Here is a 12,454-nt window from a genome sequence, read left to right on the forward strand (position 1 = left end):
TAAGTGGAATCCTAGAACATTTGTCCTTCTGTGTCTGGCTCAGTTCACTTGGCATCTCGTCTTTAAGGGTCATCCATGTTGCAGCATGTATCAGAATCTCGGCTCTTTTTATGGCTGAAGAATATTCATTAAATGCATATGCCACATTTTGTTTACCCAGTCATCTGTTGAGTATAGGCTTATTTTTTCAATACTTTGAGTGCAGAGATTTGAGAAATTTCTACTCAATTCATAGCACACTCTTGTCATCAGTCAACATGTTCCCCTCTCTCAGGTTTTGCTCATTTCTTCATCCCTAGGAGCCTCTCCCACCCCGTGCACGCTAATGTGTTTGCTGTCGGTCCCTAATTATGTACGTAGGTTTGTAAAATATATAATTGTGTTGTTTGAATTTATGCAAATGAATCTAATTTATAGAAATTCATCCTGTTTCTTACTTTTTCACTCAACGCTATGCTTTTAAGATCTACACTTATGTGCTCACTTCGGCAGCACGTATACTAAAATCGGAACGATACAGAGAAGATTAGCATGGCCCCTGTGCAAATTCATGGAGCATCCCACATTAAAAAAAAAAAATCTACACTGATGACTGTATCTTATTGTTTGATGTTTAGTCTCTGAAACGTGGCATAAAGGGATTAAATGGTCTCGTGCTATTATCTATTCTCCACGGAGGGAAGCTGACTCCCAGGGCAACTTCGGTGCTTCTCTGTGAGCTCTGAACAAATCTCTTAATCTCTCCAAGATTCATTTCTTTATCTGTCTAATGAGGGGGTTACCCCAGAGCAGAGTCTTGATGGGCAGTATGCCTCAAATGACCTGGGAAACTTGGCCAAAACAATGTACCCAACAGCAAGATCCAAGGCAGTAAAGCCCTGGCATCAACAAGTATTGGGGGGGAGAAAAATAAAACACTTTCCAGATGATTCTGGTGTGCATCCCTAGTTAAAACCCCTGCCCGAGATGGATCTCTGAAGTCCCTTCCCTTTAATATACTAAGATTCTACGATGATAGGCAAAGGTCCTACAGAAAACCAAAGGCTAGAAGCTGGCAGTAAAAATGATGCCTGTGTCCCAGCTCTTTGTTTTCTAAGTACCAAATCTATTTTAAAAGCATTTAGGCTACTTTATTGCTACCTTCGATAAGTACTATATTCCACGGATTAACTGCTCCCAGGTTAGCACACTCATCCATAACTCCTCGGGCTCAGTCCCTCCTTAGCTCGGATCATGCCCTCTGGTCCTTGTATTCGATAAAAGCTGCAAGTGGCTGGGAACATTTTTCATCTCTATTCCCATCAGAAATTTGTGTAGCTCAATAGGGTCACCTCTGAGTCTCTGCTTTTGCAAGGAATACAGATCTGGTTTCTATAGTCTGGTTTGAAAAGAAGATGCCTGGACAATTCTACGTGTAAACAGCGCTGCTGTGCCTCATCCTATGGGTCTTGTTCTGAATTCCGTAATCAGAACTCGCCTTCACAGTCTTCCTGGCCCCCAATAACATTGTTTAAAACTTTGGAAATACAAACTATAGGAAGAAGAAAAATATTACTATAATCCCACTCGGTGAAACAATGTCTTTCTCACATGTATGACCCCGGCCCAATCTCTTAGTTCAGGCTGACATGACGAAGTGCCTGCGCTGGGTGGTTTATAAACAGACATTCCTGTCCTCACAGCCAGAGGCCGGAAGTCCTAGATCAGGTTCCAGCAAGGCCGGTTTCTGGGGTGAGCCCTCTTCTGGGTTGCAGACTGCTGACCTGTATCCTCACCTGGCGAGAGCAGAGAGAGGAAGCAAGCTCTCTCGAGACTCTCATGAGCATTCATCTCATCAGGAGGCTCCACCTTCATCGCCTCCCAAAGGCCTCACCTCTAAACCACCACTTTGGGGATGGGGTTTTAACACATGAATTTTTTTTTTGGACACAAGCATTCAGTCCATAACACTCTTATCTATTTTGTTAGGTCTGATCAAATAATTGAATTGATACCCCTCCCCCAGGAACTGGCTTTTCAGATCATTTCACTATGGACATTCCCTTTGCTGAGACCACATTTCACTTGCTGTGACCACATTCCATTATCTCCCCTCCGGGTAAGCATGAAGAAGTCTCCGCCCAGAAAAAAGCCCGCCAAAAGTCCTTTAAAAGCTGCTGACTCCCATCACTAGGTACTGGAGCCATCCAGGCTCCGCCACCTGCTATGCGGATGATCAAATAAATTCGTAATCCCTCACCACTCTGGCCTCGTGCGTTCCTCCTTCCGAGACCTAAAGACCGCACCTCTAAACCACCACATTGGGGGATGTGGTTTTAACACATGAATTTTGGGGGGACATAAACATTCAGTCCATAACACTCTTACTATTTCACTTAGTGGGTACTATATTGGTCCCATTTCGGGCCCCACACTCAGGAATTACGTTTGTCCTCTCTTTTCCTTCCTACCTCAATCCATCAGCCCGACCTCCAAATACACCCTGAATCCACCCCTGTCTTTCTGATCCCATTCCTACCACCACACACCAAACGCCATCATCTCTCACCCGGCTGCTCGCTTAGCCTCCCTGGTAAGTTGCAGAAGGAATGAAAAGATATCGACAGAACCAGAAAACAAAAATATCCAGACTGGCTTGAAGACTTAGGTCAGAACTAAGGAAATTGAATTTCATACAAATAAATGTAAGCCTCTGCATTTACTTGCCAAAGTTCCATGGCGTAAGTTACAAGATGAATAAAGGACTTGGGTGATTTATTTGACTGCAAGCTCAATTAAGAAAACAATGTGATGTGCCTGATAGAAAAAAAGAAAAGAAAAAAAGGTCGTAGTACTTTGGCCGAATGAATAAGAATGCAGCATCCAGTACAAAGGACATAATATAGTCCTTTCGTGCTGGTAGCACACAGTGTTTCGTTCTATGATACACATTATATGTGAATATCCAGAATTGATTGAGCGGGATTCTGAGCAGAGCTAAATTGGGTCACATGAGCAACAGCCGAAAAAACTGGGGACACTTGTCTGGGAAAGACTGAGGGTCTAAAGGGCACACCCACACTTTGGAACACATGAGTATGCCCCTGGCAGAAGGAGAAGTCTCCAAGCAGGTAGTTCCAGGAGGGGCAGACTGTGATTCAAAAGGAATCCTCACATCCTTCATAGCTCAGCTGCAATGCCGCCTCCTCAGAGAAGCCTACCCTGATTACCCTGCCTAAGTAGCCCCATCACCCTGTTTCATTTCCTTCCTTTCATATACTGCAGCTAGAGTTATCCTAGTTTTTGATTAAGCATATGCTGCCTCCTCGACTTTAATACACCATCAGTGAGAGCTGGGGTCTTGTGTATCCTATTTATCATAACATTCAGGATCTAGGAAAGTGTAAGGCGCATCGTGGGAGCTCAATAAATACTCAGGAAGGAATGACTGCCCTCCTCTCCACAGTCGCTTCCAGCATTAAAGGGTCATGAACAGTCATTCTCAAGGAGACTAGCAACAGCATTTGGGGTTCCTGCTGGGAAAAGAGCTGAGTTCATTATCTCCCGCCTCCTGGGGCTTCCCCCTTACTCAGTAGTTTCCATTCTGTGACTCAATCTGCAGGTCCACAACCACGGATTCCTTGGCCGTCCTCTGTCCTCGGAGTGTCCTTGGATCGGAACCTTACTTTGGGTTCTCCCCAGAGTGAGCTCCTGTTTGCTCTCTGGATTCAGATGCGGCTTCCTGAAGTCCAGGACATTGTGACCTTTGACCTTCTTCGTGCTAGGTCACGTGGAGGTGTTTGGAGACCCAGGCATTGTGGAAACCAAGTGGAAGTCTCCAGAACACTGCTCCCCACAACCTGGCACGTCCCTTCCTAAAAGGTGAACTGAATCCAGCAGGTGGATTTTGTCTCCAGTCACAGCTTTAGAAGGCTGCTTTAAATGTCCAGCCACTAGAATAATAATGTCACCGCAGCCTAGAGACAGGCAAACCTACCAATGGTGTATTCTTCAATTAAAAAGCAAGTTAAAAAACAATAGGTTCAATATAATCTTCTATTTCTCTTGTAAAATAAAATACATATGAAAGGTCTGGCAGGAAATATACCAAAATGTCAACTGTGTAATCGCCGGGCAGGGGGGAACATGGGCATCTTTCTTTTCTTTTTCATAACGTTAAAAAATCATTAGCAATTATCCAAAAGCAACTTTTTACTTTCATGATTTCAAAAAATGGTCGTTTGGGGTAAAAAGGTGGTTTGACCTGGCACTTGGGACCAATCAGGAGGCCGGGGAGAGGAGCGCAGCTGGCAACTGTGGAGCACCCACTGCCGCGAGTGCCTCTGCTTCCTCCCTTTAATCCTCACAACCCGCCCCTGAAGCAGTAGCCCCATTTCATAGCTTGGAAAACTGAGACTCAGAGAAGGTTCACAATTTGCCGAAGGCCTCCGATTTGGTAGAGATGAGATTTCAATCCAACCCTGCACAGTGCTTCCCGGGAAAGACACACACTCTCCCTCTGAGCTGGAGCCGAGGCTGGGGCCACAGAAGCACCAGTCCTTGGGTTTCGGTGGATTTGACATTAATGAGTCTCAAAGTTTCAGAGTCCTCTGTCCGTGGTCGACTGCTACCCTCGGAACAGTGCGTGGCAGCGCTGAGGACACCGGGGAGCTCGTTAGGCATGAAGGATCTCAGGCCTCATCTCACACCTACAGAATCAGACTCTGCTTTTTAGCAGGATGCCCAGGTGATTCACCTGCTCCTCACAGTCGGAGAAATGCTGCTTTTAAATGCCTCCCCAGCCCCGCTGCCTGCCCAGATTGCTATGGAAACCACCATCCCTGGCCTCCCCTCCCATGTCCCTCTCTTCCCCTGAAACAAAGAGCTCTGTCAGACATGCACACAAGCCTCGGGGTCCGAGAGGAGAAATGCTACCCACAAAGATACTTTATTAATCAAAATAATGCCTGGCACTTCCTGGTTTATGTGTGTTAGCCTCCAGGCGAGCTGGGCCTGGTCCCTCCACACCAGCCAGAGCAGCGGTGGGCTGATAAATGTTTAACAACCAATTTCCAAGGAGTAAATACTCCCACCAGGACCAATTCCAAGGCACCGCGATGACGTCACTGGACACGGACTTGAGAAGGGATGCGCACAGTTGGCTCACAGGAGCAGACAGGGGCAGGGGGCATCAGCCCCGGGGCCCCACTCAGCCGGAGCCTCATTTTCTGAGTCGAGATCTTTCGTACGAGAGGGGAAGCTACAGTATTATTTCAGCTAATGAGGACATAATGTTTTATTGTTGGCTTCCACAACCATTTAAATTTATCCATCTCTAATTAGTTTTGGCAAACAGAAAATGACTCGCCAAATATAATCTGCAACAGCCTGTCAGACCGTAAAATTGTCTGTGCTGGCTGTGCGCTCGGAAATCGGAGGGAGTCCTGGGTCTGCCGTGGAGCCAGGCTGGGGAGCCTGGGCTCAGCCTCGTGAATAAAACATTTCCAGCAGCTTGTAGGTGGGAGCAGAGAGGGGTTCAGGCAGAGCCTGTGCCATATATTTCCGCCTGACTCTTCAGTGTCTACTCTTGTTCATTTCTCAACAGGGACAAGGCAGGGCGGCAGCGCAGTTCTGAGCTAGGAAGACAGTCCAGCTGGGAGGGGATCCGAGGAGGAGCTGGATTGACAGAGAGGAGAGGGAAGGACACGTGGGTGATGGGAAACTGGGAACACACACAGAGAGGAAGGAAATGAGAACTATTTTGCAACACATTGGGTAGGTCTGGTTTGGCTGGAGGACCAAGTTGTTCATTGTTGTCATCATTATTAACCGCCACCCACTGAGCATTTACCATATGCCAGGCTCTATGCTAAACAATGTAAGCCAATTATCACAATGACTGCGCAGAAATCCTGTATCATCACCATCATCGTCATCATCTCCATTTTACAGGGGAGGAAACTGTGGTTTAAAAGTTTAAGATATTTGCTCACGGTTGCACAGCTGGTAAGAAAAGGGGGCAGACTCCAGCCCAGTTCTATCAGATTCTGAAGCCCATGCTGTAAGCACCTCAATACATCACCTTAAATGTGTGGGGTGGCGGGGTGTGACGGGAAAGGGAGATGTCCCTCCCTGAGAAGCTTCCTCTGAGCAGCCAGAGGGCAGAAGAAATGGAGAAGGGAGGGACCACTGACTCCCCCCAGGTCCTGAGGGCTGAGAGCGGAGTGCTGAGTTCCAACAGCCTCACCTACATTCTGCCCAGCTCAGACCGCTCAGTTCCAGAAATGACATTTTCAGAGGAACAGTGACAAAGCAGAGGGGAATGACGAGATGATGGGAAAACTCAAAAGCCACCCTTGTTGGGAAGAAATCAGGCCAGAAAGGATGAGGCTGAACCAACAAACACATTTGTCAGAGATAGCTGGTTCCTCTTCCGCAGGACACAGAGAGACCACGTTTTCCAGTTGCCCTCGCAGGTCAGTGTGGCCATAGACTGAGTTCTAGCCAATGGGATGTGGGTGGAAGTGATGGAACAGACCTCCAGGCTCGGGCCCTGGAACTGCCCATGTACAATCCTCGAGCTCTTTCCCCTCCTCGGGGACCATGGAAACCGTCTGATGATGCAGGCAGAGCCTCAGGATGGAAGGAGCCTGGTCTCTGAATTACTGCTTGGAGACAACCCTCTCACCAATCAAAAACACTTAATTAAACTTGATATGAGTAAGAAACAAACTTGTATTTATTAAGGTTCTCATTTTAAAAGGCACCCTTGCCAAAGCAACTGGAACCGTTGGCCTGGAGAAAATTCGGAGGTGGAGAGTAATCATGATATTCAACCACAAGTTAAAAGATTGGTTGATGATACTCCAAGGCAGCTAACTGAGACCAGGAGTAGTAACTCTAAAGAGACTGCTCATAACCCACAGGAGGGAAAAGCATGCCTAACAATCATAAATGCCCAAAGATCTGGCTCCTGTCCACTCTCCAACCACATTTCCCATCACCCTATGGGCTCCCCTCTCTCCCTTCTGTTGCATGAACTCTTTCTTGCCTTTGGGCCATAGGCATGCGGATCCCTCTGCCTCAGACACTCCTCCTGACACCTTACAGGCCTTGCTCATATACTCATTCCACAGCTGTGTATGCTCCGTGCCACGCCATGCCAGGCTCTGTTCTGGGTTCTTGGGATACAGCAGTGAACAAAACAGACAAAAATCCCTGCCCTCATGGACCTAAATTCTACCCAAAGATAAACACTATGAACAATGAACATAATAAGTGAGTCACTAATATAGTATGTTAGGTGATACGTGCTGAGGAATATAAAGAAAGGATGGCAAAGGAAGGAGGATTGGGCGTTCTGGGGCCAAGGTGGGGGTGTACCAGACAAGTAGCCACTTGAGGTTGGGGGCCCATGGTGATTGGCACCCTGGCGTTTAACCCCATGGAGAAGCCGATACTTGAGGGAGGAAAGGAGCTTAGAGAGTATCTGAGGGAGAGCGTTCCAGGCAGAGGGAACAGCTGAAGTTCCTGTGGTGGGAGCATCTCTGGTTTGTTCAAAGAGCAAAGGGAGCAAGAGGGGGTTGAGTAAGCGAGGAGATGAGAGAGGCAACAGGGACACCTGAGGCTTTAGATCAAATGTCACTTCCTAATGGAGGCCACTGGGAACCCCCAAATCTGAACTCCATCTCCATCCCTCAATCCCATTATCGTCTCTCACAGCACTTTTGTCTTTTATGACATTGTGTTCGTTAGGTAGGGTAGCCACAACAAACTTCGTGCCTGGAACAACAGGAATGCATTGTCTCACGGTTCTGGGGGTCAGATTCTGAGGTCAAGGCGTCAGCAGGGCTGGTTCCTCCCTGTGTCTCTTCACATCATCTTCCTTCTAAGCGTGTCTGCGTCCAAATGTCCCCTTTTTCTAAGGACACCAGTCCTATTGGATTAGGGCCCACACTAGTGACCTCATTTAACTTGATTGCTTCTGCAAATAAGGTCACATTCGGACAGACTAGGGGTTGGGACTTCAATGTGTAAATTTAGGGGAAGACAATTTAGCTCATAACAGACATGGTAAGTTATGATTATTTTACCCAAGCGTTGAATTGTTTAGTGTCTGCAACCTCTGTAGGTGCCACCGAGGCAGGGCCAAGCCGATTTCAGGCCTCTCCCCGCACCCAGCACCTGGTCCAGTGCTGGCAGGCGCTCCTGCTATTTGGTGCTTCATTCATATTTGTTGACCCCAAGAGTGGCTGTTGGAGTGAGCTGCCTCCAGAGGCAGTGGCTACCAGCGGCGGAGTCACTGGGACAGGTTTGGTAGTCATCCCAGGACACGGGTCATCACAGAGCGAACTCTAAAACCCGTTCCCTCCCACCCTGAGAGTTTGTATTTCCCTGGCAATCCTGAAATAAAGCCTGAAGTTCATTTTGTTCTGCTGCAAACAGGCAACCTCCTCTTGCCCTTCAGTTCTGCCGCCTTCTTTCCTTCCCTTTAAAAGCCTCTGCCCTCAGGGCTGCCCCTCAGGGCTGGGCTGTGTTGTGTTGACAAATTAGAAATCCTACTGGGTTCCCAGCCAGATTCTGCCCCGTTAGCCATCTGAAAGAACCACCAGGTAATAACTCCTGTAGTTTTAATAAAGCCGGGGTTACTCAACTCTCTCCTCTCCTCCCCTTCCCCCCCCCCCCGCCCACCTTGCAGTCTCCTTCACACAGCCAGTTGCTATGGAAGGACACTGCCTAGTGTGTAAGTGGGAACCTTCTGGACGGAGACCAAGAAAGCATTCAAACCTTCATCGGGAGAAGCTTGCAGGAAAACAGCCAAGAGAGCAAAGGTGTGGTGCAGACTCTGGTCTCCCTTCCTGTCCGCGTGCTGATTTGGGGTGGAACTTGAGAGATGTCGTTTAACCTCTCTGGGTCAGAAACTTAAAGTAACAGAAACATTTAGAAACAGTTGAATGACTTGCTAGGGTGGTGGGACTGGGGGTGTTTTTGGTTTCTTCCTCATTCGTTTCTGCTTCTGTTGCCTTAATGCTGCTTGTCCAACGATTACAGTTTGCTTTTCATCATTAAACTAGGCATGCTGTTGATATGCCCCAAAAAGGAGTCAGACATCTGCTCCCTGGTGTATGTGGAATAAGCTTCTTTTTTATGCATCTCTAGAGCCAGCTGGGGCATGGTGAGTGGGGAGCAGGGTGCAGCAAGACCTTTTGGACCCTGTAAACTTGGCCATCAGGAGTGGGCCACACCCAAAACGCCTGAAATAAGATGGTTCCCCAGAGGGGAAGTCAGGTGTGGCTATTGATTAGGAAAGAAAATGTCTGCCCCCCTCGCTCGGCATGGCTCAGTGGTTGAGCGTCCACCTATAAGCCATGAGGTCATGGTTCGATTCCTGGTCAGGGCACATGCCCCGGTTGTGGGCTCAATCCCCGGGGGGGGGGGGGGGGGGGGAGGCTGGAAGCAGCCAATCAATGGTTCCCTCTCATCATTGATGTTCTCACTCTCTCTCCCTCTCTGAAATCAATAAAAAGATTAGAAAGAAAGAAAGAAAGAAAGAAAGAAAGAAAGAAAGAAAGAAAGAAAGAAAGAAAGAAAGAAAGAAAGAAAGAAAGAAGAAAGAAAGAAAGAAAGAAAATGCCTGCTGCCTGGCCAAGAATTATACCAATAGCCACTACATTAGCCAAGATTTCTCACAGCAGCAACTCACATGGGCACAATATTTCCCTTTTTTAAGCCGTTTCACATACTCAATCTCATTCAACTTTCAACATTGCCCTTGTGAGGTCCTTGGTTACCATACACATGTTACAGGACACAAACTGACTTGGATAGATTACTGTCTTCATTCTCCCCTTGCACACTAGTGATGTATCAGCAAAGGTGGTGATATCTACAGCAGAGAATTCTGTTCCTGGGAAGAATTACGTTCCATGAATTCACTTAGCCAAGCCATTAGAGATGGATTCTTTGAACTACACAGAGGTATGAAGGCTAACCCATCAGGGTACCCAAATGGCCTGATCAGGAAGCCCGACAGCCTGGTGCAAAAGTTCTCAAGCTTTTCCCCATTGAGACTCAGGTGACAGACGACATCAGGGTGTGATGCACCTCCATGAACATCCTCAGGGTCACACTCAGGTCCCAGTCACTCACTGACAGGGCTTTCCCACCTGAATAGGAAAGTACCCTACAGCACAGGTGAGCCAGAAGGCGGGCAGGTAACTCATTGGAATCCTCCGGATTCTCCCAACAACTAGCATGGGAAGCAGCTCTGTGCAGCGGCTAAGAGCACGGCCTTTGGTGACAGACAGAACATGGCTTCCAATATGGGTTCTCATTCTTTCTTGCTACATGACCCTCAGCAAGTTTATTTACCTCTCTGACCCTCAGTTTTTATAAGTGGGGAATAAGAATACCCATCTCCTAGGATATCCCAGTGAGGATAAATAAGATAATACAGTGGTGCCCCGCATAACAACATTTCGGTCAACACAGACCCGCATACACAATGGTGATGTACCATATAGCCTAGGTGTGCACACTCGGTGATGTTTGCACAACCACAAAGTCGCTTAAGGATGAATTTCTCAGGGCGAATCCCTGTCATGAAGCAGAGTGGGACTGTGCGCACATACAAAGCTCTTTCCAACAGGCTTAGGACACAGCACACATTCAGTCATTGTTAGTTCATTATAGCAGCAGTAGTGCTACTAGAAATCACTTAAAAACTCCTTCAGAAATGACCACAACACACTAGAAAAGCTCTGGCTCTGAGTGGCCTTGTTTCCAGAGTTCTGCCCACAAAGAGTCAAGAGTTGGGCAGTTGGTATGATAAAGATCAGGATGAAAGCTGGACCATTCCAGCGGAAATCCTGCCAATTTCTGTGGAGTTTCCTTATTGAGAATTAAACCCTGTGGAGGGCATAGGAGAAAAGGTCAGAGGACCCATAAAGAGATGTGCTGATAAATCAGGGAGAGAACTTGGCATGCCCAGCAACGTTTACAAGCAAAACACACACAGAGATCTCTTTGGAAGGCTTCTGAAAGAAGGAAGGGGTGGGCCTAGACGAGTGGTCGGCAAACTCATTAGTCAACAGAGCCAAATATCAACAGTACAAGGATTGAAATTTCTTTTGAGAGCCAAATTTTTTAAACTTAAACTATATAGGTAGGTACACTGTTATTAACTTAATTAGGGTACTCCTAAGGCTTAGGAAGAGCCACACTCAAGGAACCAAAGAGCCACATGTGGCTCGGGAGCCGCAGTTTGCCGACCACTGGCCTAGACTTAGAGCACGACCTTTGGTGGGGTGGGCCTTGGCGTACAGGTAAGATTTGGGTGGGAGAAAAGAGGCAGTCACAGCCAGGGATGCAAGACAAGGAGGAGCAAGCACCTCGCCAAAGCAGGAGTCTGTGCCAGAGCTCTGGGAGCAAAAGTCTCCTTTGCCTCCTTCTCCTTGCCTCTCCATCATCCCCTCTCCTCCCCTAAATAACTCAGCCCTTTGGCTAAGCTATCAGGATGTTCCAGGTTGGTTCTGCTTGCAGGGTTTCCCCAGCTACCTAATTAAACACAGCGCATTTAATTGAATCATAGTGAAGCCCATAGCTGATGTCTCTACACCCGGAAGGGAAAAGGTGGGGTATGATGAAAACCCACTGCGTCTTACTGGTGCCAGCTAGAACTCTGTAGATATTTTCAAACCTCAGCATAAAAAGAATGCTATTTGAGGCAATATCATGTATAGATTAAAGTAATCTCCCAAACAAGAGAAGAGAAGATATCCCTTTTCTACAACAATAGTTCAGTAAATTTTGTTTAGCTTGCGTAGGATACTGTTAATTACAGTAATTTATCAAAGTGGCACAAGGTGGTATTCACACACACAAAGAGTACTTTCCCACAGTGGAAAATCCTCAGTTTTATAGAAGCTGAAGCTAGTACTAATTGAATTTTCACTTGGGTAGATAAAATCTTTAACAACGCCGGAATAACTAAATGCTCTTTGCTCAATGATGTGGATCGGGATGATTTACAACACCTTTCACACAATCATGCTAATTTTGCTTTCATATGATTAATTAAAACAATATGTTCATTCTTCCTAAAGTGGAATTAGGGCACCCAAGGAGGTGGCTTTTATTACCAACTTCCCTATCCAGCAATAAAAGCAATGTTCACACACTGTCTCCAAGAGAGTGGTAGGCATACGGGGCGCTGATGGGGAGACTTGGTCACGTTCAGCGTTACTCTTTGGAAGGCAGCGGAGGTGAGTCTGATGGGCAGAGAGATGGTTCTAGACTTCAGAGCTAAAAAGGATTTTCGAGGCAATCTCATGAAAACCTACCATTTTACAGATGAGAACACTGAGGCTTGGCAAGGCCAACAAGTTGTTCCCAACTTATAAGGCCCCATTTTTCTTTTTCCTTTTTTCTTTTTCTTTTTTTGTTAATCCTCAACTGAGAATATTTTTCCATTGGT

At 46.9% G+C, this 12,454-nt stretch overlaps 1 non-coding gene and 1 pseudogene across 1 annotated transcript; one reads left to right on the forward strand and one right to left on the reverse strand.

The window, feature by feature from the left end:
* Positions 1-12,454, reverse strand: part of LOC102435014 — a 92,363-nt pseudogene that overhangs the window by 53,642 nt on the left and 26,267 nt on the right.
* On the forward strand, positions 477-584 carry LOC111826133. The gene has a single exon (XR_002829384.1). It is a non-coding gene; the product is annotated as a U6 spliceosomal RNA (small nuclear RNA).

The sequence above is a fragment of the Myotis lucifugus genome, unplaced genomic scaffold (genome assembly GCF_000147115.1).
Source record: "Myotis lucifugus unplaced genomic scaffold, Myoluc2.0 scaffold_56, whole genome shotgun sequence".
Lineage (NCBI taxonomy): Eukaryota > Metazoa > Chordata > Mammalia > Chiroptera > Vespertilionidae > Myotis > Myotis lucifugus.